A 14,375-nucleotide genomic window follows, 5' to 3' on the forward strand; every position below is an offset into this window, starting at 1 on the left:
GAACACCACGTCAAGGGTAGTGAACACCACGCCAAGGGTAGTGAACACTACGCCATGGGTAGTGAACACCATGCTAAGGGTAGGGAACACCACGCCAAGGGTAGTGAACAACATGCGAAGGGTAGTGAACACCACGCCATTATTAGTGAACACCACGCTAAGGATAGTGAACACCACGCGAAGGGTACTGAACACCACACCACAGGTAGTGAACACCACGTCAAGGGTAGTGAACACCATGCCAAGGGTAGTGAACAACACGCCAAGGGTAGTGAACACCATGCAAAGGGAAATGAACACCATGCTAAGGGTAGTGAACACCACGCCAAGGGTAATGAACCCCACGCCAAGGGTAGTGAATACCACGTCAAGGGTAGTGAACACCATGCACAGGGTAGTAAACACCACGCCAAGGGTAGTGAACACAACGCCAAGAGTAGTGATCACCACGCTAAGGGTTATCTTGAGGTTATCTTGAGATGATTTCGGGGCTTTAGTGTTCCCGCGGCCCGGTCCTCGACCAGGCCTCCACCCCCAGGAAGCAGCCCGTGATAGCTGACAAACACCCAGGTACCTATTTTACTGCTAGGTAACAGGGGCATATTGTGAAAGAAACTCTGCCCATTGTTTCTCGCCGTCGCCTTGGATCGAACCCAGGACCACAGGATCACAAATCCAGCGTGCTCGGCTCCCGGTCGGCCGAGTGAACACCAAGCCAAAGGTAGTTAACACCACGCCAAGGGTGGTGAACACCACGCCAGGGGTAGTGAACACCACGCCGAGGGTAGTGAACACCACGCCAAGGGTAGTGAACACCACACTAAGGGTAGTGAACACCACGTTAGGGGTAGTGAACACCACGCCAAGGGTAGTGAACAACACACGAAGGGTAGTGAACACCACGCTAGGAGTAGTGAACACCACACAAAGGGAAGTGAACACCACGCCAAGAGTAGTGAACATTACGTAGAGGGTAGTGAACATTACGCCAAGGGTAGTGAACATTACGCCAAGGGTAGTGAGCGCCACACCAAGTGTAGTGAAAACCATGTCAAGGGTAGTGAACACCACGCTAAGTTAAGTGAACACCACGCCACGTTCAGTGAACACCACGCCAAGGGTAGTAAACACCACGTCAAGAGTAGTGAACACCACCCCAAGGGTAGTGAATACCATGCCAAGGGTAGTGAACACCTTGCCAATGGTAGTAAACACCATGCAAGGGTAGTGAAACCACGCCAAGGGTAGTGAACACTGCGCCAAGGGTAGTGAACACCACGCTAGGGGTAGTGAACACCATGCCATGGGTAGTGAACACCATGCTAATGGTAGTGAACGCCAAACCAAGGGTAGTGAACACCAAGAAAAGGGTAGTGAACACCACGCCAAGGGTAGTGAACACCAGGCCATTGGTAGTGAATACCTTGCAATGGGAAGTGAACACCACGCCAAGGGTAGTGAACATGACGTCAAGGGTAGTGAACACTATGTTAAGGGTAGTGAACACCACGTCAGGGGTAGTGAACACCACGTCAGGGGTAGTGAACACCACGCCAAGGGTAGTGAACACCATGCCAAGGGTAGTGAACACCATGCAAATGGTGGTGAACACCAAGCCAAAGGTAGTGAACACCACGCCAAGGGTGGTGAACACCACGCCAGGGGTAGTGAACACCATGCCAAGGGTAGTGAAGACCACGCCAAGGGTAGTGAACATCACGACAAGGGTACTGAATATCAAGCCAATTGTATTGAACACCAAGCCAAAGGTAGTGAACACCAATTTAAAGGTGGTGGACATCACGCCAAGGGTGTTGAACACCACGCCAGGGGTAGTGAACACCACGCCAAGGGTAGTGAACACCACGTCAAGGGTAGTGAACACCACGCTAAGGGTAGTGAACACCACACTAAGGGTAGTGAACACCACGCCAAGGGTTGTGAACAACACACGAAGGGTAGTGAACATCATGCTAGGAGTAGTGAACACCACACAAAGGGAAGTGAACACCACGCCAAGTGTAGTGAAAACCATGTCAAGGGTAGTGAACACCACGCCAAGTTCAGTGAACACCACGCCACGTTCAGTGAACACCACGCCAAGGGTAATGAACACCACGCCAAGGGTAGTGAACACCACGCCCAGGGTAGTAAACACCACGTCAAGAGTAGTGAACACCACGCCAGGGGTCGTGAACACCACCCCAAGGGTAGTGAACACCATGCCAAGGGTAGTGAACACCTTGCCAATGGTAGTGAACACCACGCCAAGGGTAGTGAAGACCCCGCTTAGGGTAGTGAACACTGTGCCAAGGGTAGTGAACACCAAACCAAGGGTAGTGAACACCAAGCTAAGGGTAGTGAACACCACGCTAAGGGTAGTCAACATTGTGGGAACCGACCTGTGAGATTTATATTTATTTAATTTATATGAATTTATATTTACGTTAATTTATATACTTCGATAGCAATTTGTATGATGATAAGTGGACTGTATTTCTGCAATAATCTCACAAATCGATCCTCTACACATTAGGGGGGTTTATATTGAATTTATATATATGCAGCCAATCAAACTACAGTATTAGACTACATACATTGAAGAGGTTCCTTATCTTATTTGTACAGCAGGCCTTAGTCCACCAGGTATAACTAGGGTGTAGACACCAAATTTTCCTCGTGTGAGGTGGCTTCCATCACCCTGGTAACTGATGCACAAAGCATGCTTCCTCGTCTTGACCTGTCAAAAGGGCGCTAGCTATGAAGCCAGAATCCTAATATATGACAGCTATATCAGAGAAAACACTGTACAAGGAACCATAAAGACCTAGGCTTAATTACCTTGTTTGAGTCGATCATTTGTGATCTAACCGGAACACCCTATATCTACTGACATTAATGGCCATAAATGAAAAATAAACGGGTTTCGGAAAGACACTTCCCTTGAGATTGATGACAGCGTGTTGATGATGGCAGATCACTACTCTGATCTTCCATAACACTTCGTCTAAGAGAATTTATAGGAGCCGTAATTCGGTCCACGACTCTGGTCTTAAGTACAATAACAATGGCTGACCACTCCCTCCTCCCTGACGCTACTGGTCTACATTGTCCAGATGACAGTAAGTGATAGAAGGGTCACATTTACTCTATTTTAATTCTGATAATTAAGTTAATTTGTATGAGATGTTTTTATGATGGTAAAGTCCAAAGACTAATGTATTTAAGAATAATTCCCACCATAATAGGTGGTGAATTTATAATAGTATGTGGTAATGAAATCCCGTTTTCTATAGACGGAAATTCCACTACAAGTTACATTTTCTATTGGTTAACTTGTTATTACAATACAGCAATATTATCTGCCTGTATGATAGTATTAAATGGTGTCGGATTTTTCGACAAACATGACGCCAAGGGTAGTGAACACCACCCCAAGAGTAGTGAACACCAGGCCATTGGTAGTGAACACCATGCAATGGGAAGTGAACACCACACCAAGGGCAGTGAACATGACGTCAAGGGTAGTGAACACCACGTTAAGGGTAGTGAACACCACGTCGGGTCGTGAACACCACGCCAAGGGTAGTGAACACCATGCCAAGGGTAGTGAACACCATGCGAATGGTGGTGAACACCAAGCCAAAGGTAGTGAACACCACGCCAAGGGTGGTGAACACCACGCCAGGGGTAGTGAACACCACTCCAAGGATAGTGAAGACCACGCCAAGGGTAGTGAACATCACGACAAGGGTACTGAATATCAAGCCAATTGTATTGAACACCAAGCCAAAGGTAGTGAACACCACGTCAAGGGTAGTGAACATAACGCCAAGGATTGTGAACACCACGCCAATTGTAGTGAACACCACGCCATGGGTAGTGAACACCACGCCAAGGGTAGTGAACACCACGTCAAGGTTAGTGAAAACCGTGCTAAGGGTAGTGAACACCAAGCCAAGGGATGTGAACATTATCCCAAGGGTAGTGAACACCATACTATTGGTAGTGAACACCAGGCCAAGGGTAGTGAACACAACGCCAAGGGGGGTGATCACCACGCTAAGGGTAGTTAACACCACGCCAAGGTTAGTGAACACCACACTAAGGGTAGTGAACACAACGCTAAGAGAAGTGAACACCACACAAAGGGAAGTGAACACCACGCCAAGAGTAGTGAACATTACGTAAAGGGTAGTGAACACCTCGCAAAGGGTAGTGAGCGCTACACCAAGGGTAGTGAAAACCATGTCAAGGTTAGTGAACACCACGCCTAGTTCAGTGAACACCACGCCACGTTCAGTGAATACCTCGCAAAGGGTAGTGAACACCACGCGAAGTGTAGTGAACACCACGCCCAGGGTAGTAAACATCACGTCAAGAGTAGTGAACACCACGCCAGGGGTCGTGAACACCACCCCAAGGGTTGTGAACACCATGCCAAGGGTAGTGAACACCTTGCCAATGTAAGTGAACACCACGCCTAGGGTAGTGAAGACCACGCCAAGGGTAGTGAACACCACGCCAAGGGTAGTGAACACCACGCTAAGGGTAGTGAACACCACGCTAAGGGTAGTGAACACCATGCCAATGGTAGTGAACACCAAGCCAAGGGTAGTGACCACCAAGCCAGGGTAGTCAACATGACGGTAAGGGTAGTGAACACCACGCGAAGTGTAGTGAACACCAGGCCATTGGTAGTGAACACAATGCCATGGGAAGTGAACACCACGCTAAGGGTAGTGAACATGACGTCAAGGGTAGTGAACACCACGTTAAGGGTAGTTAACGCCACGCCAGGGGTAGTGAACACCACGCCAGGGGTAGTGAACACCACGCCAAGGGTAGTATAGACCACGCCAGGGGTAGTGAACATCACGCCAAGGGTAGTGAATATCAAGCCAATTGTATTGAACACCAAGCCAAAGGTAGTGAATACCACGCCAAGGGTAGTGAACATAACGCCATGGATAGTGAACTCCACGCCAAGGGTAGTGAACACCACGCTATGAGTAGTGAACACCATACCATTGGTAGTGAACACCACGCCAAGGGTAGTGTACACTACGTCAAGGTTAGTGAAAACAATGCTAAGGGTAGTGAACACCATGCCAAGGGATGTAAACACTATGCCAAGGGTAGTGAACACCATGCCAAGGGTAGTGAACACCTCGCCAGGGGTAGTAAACACCACGCCAAGGGTAGTGAACACCAAATGAAGGGTAGTGAACACTATGCCAAGGGTAGTGAACACCACGCCAAAGTTAGTAAATATCAAGCCAAGGGTAGTGAACACCATGCAAAGGGAAGTGAACACCATGCCAAGGGTAGTGAACACCACGCCAAGGGTAATGAACCCCACTCCAAGGGTAGTGAACACAACGTCAAGGGTAGTGAACACCATGCAAAGGGTAGTGAACACCACGCCAAGGGTAGTGAACACCACGCCAAGGGTAATGAACACCATGCTAAGGGTAGGAAACAACACGCCAAGGGTAGTGAACACAACGCCTAGGTTAGTGATCACCACGCTAAGGGTAGTGAACACCACACTAAGGGTAGTGAACACCACGCCAAGAGTCGTGAACCCCACGCCAAGGGTAGTGAACACCACGCCAGGAGTAGTGAACACCACGTCAAGGGTAGTGAACACCAAGCCATTGGTAGTGAACTCCACGCCATGGGTAGTGAACAACACGCCAAGGGTAGTGAACATGACGTCAAGGGTAATGAACACCACGTTAAGGGTAGTGAACACCACGCCAAGTGTAGTGAACATCACGCAAAGGGTAGTGAACACCATGCTAAGGGTAGTGAACACTACGCAAAGGAGAGTAAACACGATACAAAGGGTAGTGAACACCACGTCAAGGGTAGTAAACACCATGTCAGGGGTAGTGAACACCACGTGAAGGGTATTGAACACCACGCGAAGGGTAGCGAACACTAAACAAGGAATAGTGAACACCATGCTAAAGGTAGGGAACACCACGCCAAGGGTAGTGAACAACATGCCAAGAGTAGTGAATACCTTGCCATGGGTAGTGAACACCACGCAAAGAGTAATGAACACCTCACCAAGGGTAGTGAAGACCACGTCAAGGGTAGTGAACACCACACCAAGGGTAGTGAAGACCACGCGAAGGGTACTGAACACCAAGGGTAGCGAACACTACACAATGAATAGTGAACACCATGCTAAGGGTAGGGAACACCACGTCAAGGGTAGTGAACAACATGCCAAGGGTAGTGAACACCACGCCATAGGTATAGTGAACACCACGCTAAGGGTAGTGAAGAATACGCGAAGGGTACTGAACACCACACCAAGGGTAGTGAACACTACACAAAGGGTAGTGAACACCACGCCAAGGGTAGTGAACACTACGTCAAGGTAAGTGAAAACCATGCTAAAGGTAGTGAACACCATGCCAAGGGATGTGAACACTATGCCAAGGGTAGTGAACACTATACCAAGGGTAGTGAACACCTCGCCAGGGGTAGTGAACACCACGCCAAGTTCAGTGGACACCAAATCAAGGGTAGTGAACACAACGCCAGAGGGTAGTGAACACCACGCTAAGTACAGTGAACACAACGCCACGTTCAGTGAAAACCACGCCAAGGGTAGAGAACACCACACCAAGGGTAGTGAACACCACGCCAAGGGTAGTGAACACCACGCCAAGGGTAGTGAACACCACGCCAAGGATAGTGAACACCACGCCAAGGGTAGTGAACGCTATGCCAAGGGTAGTGAACACCATGCCAAGGGTAGTGAACACCACGCCAGGGGTAGTGAACACCACGCTAAGAATAGTGAACACCATGCGAATGGTAATGAACAACACGTCAAGAGTAGTGAAGACCACGCCTAGGGTAGTGAACATCACGCTAAGGGTAGTGAACATCAAGCCAATGGTTGTGAACACCAAGCCAAAGGTAGTGAACACCACGCCAAGTGTAGTGAACATAACGCCAAGGGTAGTGAACACCACGCCAAAAGTAGTGAACACCACGCCAAAGGTAGTGAGCACCACGCTATTGGTAGTGAACACCATGCCATGGCTAGTGAACACCACGTCAAGAGCAGTGAACACAACGCCAAGGGTGGGGAACACCACGACAAAGTTATAAACTCCACGCCAAGGGTAGTGAACACCACGTTAAGGGTAGTGAATATGACGTCAAGGGTAGTGAACACCACGTTAAGGGTAGTGAACACCACGCCAAGTGTAGTATACACCACGCCAAGAGTAGTGAACACCATGCTAAAGGAAGTAAACACCACGCAAAGGGGAGTGAACACGACACAAAGGGTAGTGAACACCACGTCAAGGTAGTGAACACACGTCAAGGGGAGTGAACACGACACAAAGGGTAGTGAACACCACGTCAAGGTAGTGAACACACGTCAAGGGTAGTGAACACCTCATCAAGGGTAGTGAACACCACGCCAAGGGTAGTGAACACTACGTTATAGGTAGTGAACACCATGCTAAGGGTAGGGAACACCACGCCAAGGGTAGTGAACACCATGCAAAGGGAAGTGAACTTCATGCCAACGGAAGTGAACACCACGCCAAGGGTAATGAACACCACGCCAAGGGTAGTAACACTACATCAAGGGTAGTGAACACCATGCCAAAGATAATAAACACCACGCAAAGCATAGTGAACACCATGCAAAGGGAAGTGAACACCATGCCAACGGAAGTAAACACCACGCCAAAGGTAGTGAACACCACACCAAGGGTAGTGAACACCACACCAAGGGTAGTGAACACCACGCTAAGGGTAGTGAACACCACGAGAAGGGTAGTGAACACCACGTCAAGGGTAGTGAACACCAAGCAAAAGGTAGTGAACACCATGCCAAGGGTAGTGAACACCACGCCAAGGATAGTGAAAACCATGCCAAGGGTAGTGTACACCACGTAAAGGGTAGTGAACACCACGCGAAGGGTAGTGAACACCACACCAAGGGTAGTGAACACCACGCTAAGGGTAGTGAACACCACGCCAAGGGTAGTGAACACCACGCCAAGGATAGTGAAAACCATGCCAAGGGTAGTGTACACCACGTAAAGGGTAGTGAACACCACGCGAAGGATAGTGAACACCACACCAAGGGTAGTGAACACCACGCCAAGGGTAGTGAACACCACGCCAGGGTAGTGAACACCACGCCAAGGGTAGTGAACACCACGCCAAGGGTAGTGAACACTATGTCAAGGTTAGTGAACACCACACCAGGGGTAGTGAACACCACGCTAGGAGTAGTGAACACCATGTTAACGGTAGTGAACACCATGTTAAGGGTAGTGAACACCATGCGAATGGTAATGAACACCACGGCAGGGGTAGTGAAGACCACGCATAGGGTAGTGAACACCTCGCCAAGGGTAGTGAACACTACGCCGTTTGCAGTGAACACCATGCTAAGGGTAGGGAACACCACGCCAAGGGTAGTGAACAACATGCCAAGGGTAGTGAATACCTTGCCATGGGTAGTGAACACCACGCTAAGAGTAGTGAAGACCACGCGAAGGGTACTGAACACAACACCAGGGGTAGTGAACACCACGTCAAGGGTAGTGAACACCATGCCAAGGGTAGTGAACACCATGCCAAGGATAGTGAACACCACGCCAAGGGTAATGAACACCTCACCAAGGGTAGTGAACACCACGTCAAGGGTAGTGAACACCACACAAAGGTTAGTGAACACTACACAAAGGGTTGTGAACACCACACCAAGGGTAGCGAACACCACGTCAAGGTTAGTGAAAACCATGCTAAGGGTAGTGAACACCTCGCCAGGGGTAGTGAACACTATGTGAAGGATAGTGAATACCATGCCAAGGGTAGTGAACACCTCGCCAGGGGTAGTGAACACCACGCCAAGTTCAGTGAACACCAAATCAATTGTAATGAACACAACGCCAGAGGGTATTGAACACCACGCTAAGTTCATTGAACACAACGCCACGTTCAGTAAACACCACGACAAGGGTAGTGAACACCACACCAAGGGTACTGAACACAACGCCAAGGGTACTGAACACCACGCCAAGGGTAGTGAACAGCACGCCAAATGTAGTGAACACCACGCCAAGGGTAGTGAACACTATGCCAAGAGTAGTGAACACCATGCCAGGGGTAGTGAACACCACGAAAAGGGTAGTGAACATAACGCCAAGGGTAGTGAACACCACGCTAAGGGTAGTGAACACCACGCCAAGGGTAGTGAGCACCACGCCATTGGTAGTGAACACCATGCCATGGGTAGTGAACACCACGTCAAGAGCAGTGAACACCACGACAAGGGTGGGGAACAACACGCCAAGGTAATGATCTCCACGCCAAGGGTAGTGAACACCACGCCAAGAGTAGTGAACATGACGTCAAGGTTAGTGAACACCACGTTAACGGTAGTGAACACAACGCCAAGTGTAGTGAACACCACGCCAAGGGTAGTGAACACCATGCTACAAGTACTGAACACCACGCCAAGGGTAGTGAACACCACGCCATGGGTAGTGAACACCATGCTAAGGTTAGGGTACACCACGCCAAGGGTAGTGAACAACAGGCTAAGGGTAGTGAACAACAGGCCAAGGGTAGTGAACACCACGTTAAGAGTAGTGAACACCACGTCATGGGTAGTGAACACCAAACCAAGGGAAGTGAACACCACGCCAAGTGTAGTGAACATTACGCCAAGAGTAGTGAACACCACGCCAAGGGTAGTGAGCACCACGCCATGGGTAGTGAACACCACGCCAAGGGTAGTGAACACCACGTCAAGGGTAGTGAACACCACACCAAGGGTAGTGAACACTACACAAAGGGTAGTGAACACCAAGCCAAGAGTAGTGAACACCACGCCAAGGGTAGTGAGCACCACGCCATGGGTAGTGAAGACCACGCGAAGGGTACTGAACACAACACTGAGGGTAGTGAACACCACGTCAAGGGTAGTGAACACCATGCCAAGGGTAGTGAACACCACGCCAAGGGTAATGAACACCACACCAAGGGTAGTGAACACCACGTCAAGGGTAGTGAACACCACACCAAGGGTAGTGAACACTACACAAAGGGTAGTGAACACCACGCCAAGGGTAGTGAACACCACGTCAAGGTTAGTGAAAACCATGCTAAGGGTAGTGAACACCATGCCAAGGGAAGTGAACACTATGCTAAGGGTAGTAAACACCATGCCATGGGTAGTGAACACCACGCGCAGGTTAGTGAACACCACATCAAGGGTAGTGAACACCACGCCAGGGATCGTGAACACCACCCTAAGGGTAGTGAACACCATGCCTAGGGTAGTGAACACCTTGCCAATGGTAGTGAACACCACGATAAGGGTAGTAAAGACCACGCGAAGGGTAGTGAACACCACGCCAAGGGAAGTGAACACCACGATAAAGGGTAGTGAACACCACACTAAGGGTAGTGAGCACCACGTTAAGGGTAGTAATCACCACGCCAAGGGTAGTGAACACCACACGAAGGGTAGTGAACACCACGCTAAGAATAGTGAACACCACGTCATGGGTAGTGAACACCAAACCAAGGGAAGTGAACACCACGCCAAGGGTAGTGAGCACCACGCCATGGGTAGTGAAAACCATGTGAAGGGTAGTGACCTCCACGCCAAGTTCAGTGAACACCACGCCACGTTCAGTGAATACCACGCCAAGGGTAGTGAACACCACGCCAAGGGTAGTGAACACCACGCCCATGGTAGTGAACACCACATCAAGGGTAGTGAACACCATGCTAAGGGTAGTGAACACCTTGCCAATGGTAGTGAACACCACGCTAAGGGTAGTGAAGACCACGCCAAGGGTAGTGAACACCACGCTTAAGGTAGTGAACACCATGCCAAGGGTAGTGAACACCATGCCAATGGTAGTGAACACCAAGTAATGGGTAGTGAAAACCAAGCCAAGGGTAGTGAGCATGACGCCAAAGGTAGTGAATACCACGCCAAGGGTAGCGAACAGCACGCCATTGGTAGTGAACACCATGTCATGGGAAGTGACCATCACGCCAAGGGTAGTGAACACCACGCCAAGGGTAGTGAACATGACGTGATGGGTAGTGAACACCACGTTAAGGGTAGTGAACACCACGCCAAGGGTACTAAACACATCGCCAAGGGTAGTGAACACCATGCCACTTGTAGTGAACACCATGCGAATAGTAGTGAACACCAAGACAAAGGTAGTGAACACCACGCCAAGGGTGGTGAACTCCACGCCAGGGGTAGTGAACACCACGCAAAGGGTAGTGAAGACCACATCAAGGGTAGTGAACATCACGCTAAGGGTAGTGAACATCATGCCAATGGTAGTGAACACCAAGCCAAAGGTAGTGAACACCACGTTAAGGGTAGTGAACATAACGCCAAGGGTAGTGAACACCACGCCAAGGGTAGTGAACACCACGTAATGGGTAGCGAACACCATGCCATGGGTAGTGAACACCTCGCCAAGGGTAGTGAACACCACGTCAAAGTTAGTGAAAACCTCGCCAGGGGTAGTGAACACCAAGCCAAAGGTAGTGAACACCAAATGAAGGGTAGTGAACACCATGCCAAGGTTAGTAAATACCAAGCCAAGGGTAGTGAACGCTATGCAAAGGGAAGTGAACACCATGCCAAGACTAGTGAACACCACGCCAAGGGTAATGAGCCCCACGCCAAGGGTAGTGATCACCACGTCAAGGGTAGTGAACACTATGCCATGGGTAGTGAACACTATGCCAAGAGCAGTGAACACCTCGCCAGGGGTAGTGAACACAACGATAAGGGTAGTGAATACCAAATGAAGGGTAGTGAACACCACGCCAAGAGTAGTGAACACCACGCCAAGGTTAGTGAACACCTCGCCATAGATAGTGAACACGACGCCAAGGGTAGTGAACACCATGCCAAGGGTAGTGAAAACCACGTCAAGGGTAGTGAACACCACTTTAAGGGTAGTGAACACCACGCCAAGGGTAGTGAACACCACACGAAATGTAGTGAACACCACGCTAAGAGTAGTGAACACTATCCCATGGGTAGTGAACATTACGCCAAGGGTAGTGAACACCACGCCAAAGGTAGTGAGCACTACAGCAAAGGTAGTGAAAACCATGTCAAGAACAGTGAACACCACGCCAAGTTCAGTGAACACCACGCCACGTTCAGTGAATACCACGACAAGGGTAATGAACACCACGCCAAGGGTAGTGAACACCACGCCAAGGGTAGTGAACACCACGCCAAAGGTAGTGAGCACTACAGCAAAAGTAGTGAAAACCATGTCAAGGGTAGTAAACACCACGCCAAGTTCAGTGAACAACACGCCACGTTCAGTGAATACCACGCCAAGGGGAGTGAACACCACGCCAAGGGTAGTAAACACCACGCCCAGGGTAGTGAACACCACGTTAAAGGTAGTGAACACCACGCTAGGGATAGTGAACACCATGCCATTGGTAGTAAACACCAAGCAAAGGGTAGTGAACACCACGTTAAAGGTAGTGAACACAACGCTAGGGATAGTGAACACCATGCCATTGGTAGTAAACACCAAGCCAAGGGTTGTGAACACCACGTCAAGGGAAGTGTTCACCACGCCATGGGTAGTGAACACCATGCCGTGGGAAGTGAACACCACGCCAAGCGTAGTGAACACCACGCTAAGGGTAGTGAACATGACGTCAAGGGTAGTGAATGCCACGTTAAAGGTAGTGAACACCACGCCAAGTGTAGTGAACACCACGCCAAAGGTAGTGAACACCACGCTAAGGGTAGTGAACACCACGCCAAGGGGAGTGAACACCACACAAAGGGTAGTGAACACCACTTCAAGGGTTGTAAACACCATGTCAAGGGTAGTGAACACCACGCCAAGGGTAGTGAACACCACGCCAAGGGTAGTGAACACCAGGCAAAGGGTAGTGAACACCACGTCAAGAGTAGGGAACACCACGCCAAGGGTAGTGAACACCACGCCATGGGAAGTGAACACCATGCTAAGGGTAGGGAACACCACGCCAAGGGTAGTGAACAACATGCCAAGGGTAGTGAACACCACGCCATGGGTAATGAACACCACGCTAAGGGTAGTGAACACCAATCCAAAGGTAGTGAACATAACGCCAAGGGTAATGAACACAGTGCTAAGGATATTGAACACCTCGCCAAGGGTAGTGAACACCACGCCCAGGGGAGTAAACACCATGCCAAGGTTAGTGAACACCACGCCAAGGGTAGTGAACACAACGCAAAGGGTAGTGAACACCGCGCCAAAGGTAGTGAACATAACACCAAGGGTAATGAACACAGTGCTAAGGATAGTGAACACCACACAAAGGGTACTGAACACTACACCAAGGGTAGTGAACACCACGTCAAGGGCAGTGAACACCATGCTAAGGGAAGTGAACACCAATCAAGGGTAATGAACACCACACCAAGGGTAGTGAACACCACGCTAAGGGTAGTTAACACCACTCGAAGGGTAGTGAACACCATGCAAGGGTAGTGAACACCATGCCAAGGGTAGTGAACACCACGCAAAGGGTAGTGAACACCACGCCAAGGGTAGAGAATACAACGCCAAGGGTAGTGAACACCATGCCAAGGTTAGTGAACACCACGCCAAGGGTAGAGAATACAACGCCAAGGGTAGTGAACACCATGCTAAGGATAGTGAACACCTCGCCAAGGGCAGTGAACACCACGCCCAGGGGAGTAAACACCATGCCAAGGTTAGTGAACACCACGCCAAAGGTAGTGAACACAACGCAAAGGGTAGTGAACACCGCGCCAAAGGTAGTGAACACAACGCCAAGGGTAATGAACACAGTGCTAAGGATAGTGAACACCACGCCAAGGGTAGAGAATACAACGCCAAGGGTAGTGAACACCATGCCAAGGTTAGTGAACACCATGCCAAGGGAAGTGAACACCATGCCAAGGGTAGTGAACACCACACTAAAAGTAGTGAACACCACGCCAAGGGTAGTGAACACCACACGAAGGGTAGTGAACACCACGCCAGGAGTAGTGAACACCACGTCAAGGGTAGTGAACACCACGCAAAGGGTAGTGAACACCATGCCAAGGGTAGTGAACACCACGCCAAGGGTAGTGAACACCACGCCAAGGGTAGTGAACGCCACGCTAGGAGTAGTGAACACCACGCTAGGAGTAGTGAACACCACGTCATGGGTAGTGAACACCACGCCAAGGGTAGTGAACACCACGCCAAGGGTAGTGAGCACCACACCAAGGGTAGTGAAAAACATTCTAAGGGTAGTGAACACCATGCTAGGGAGAGTGAACACCACGTTAAGGATAGTAA

Source organism: Procambarus clarkii, chromosome 27 (assembly GCF_040958095.1).
Source record: "Procambarus clarkii isolate CNS0578487 chromosome 27, FALCON_Pclarkii_2.0, whole genome shotgun sequence".
NCBI lineage: Eukaryota > Metazoa > Arthropoda > Malacostraca > Decapoda > Cambaridae > Procambarus > Procambarus clarkii.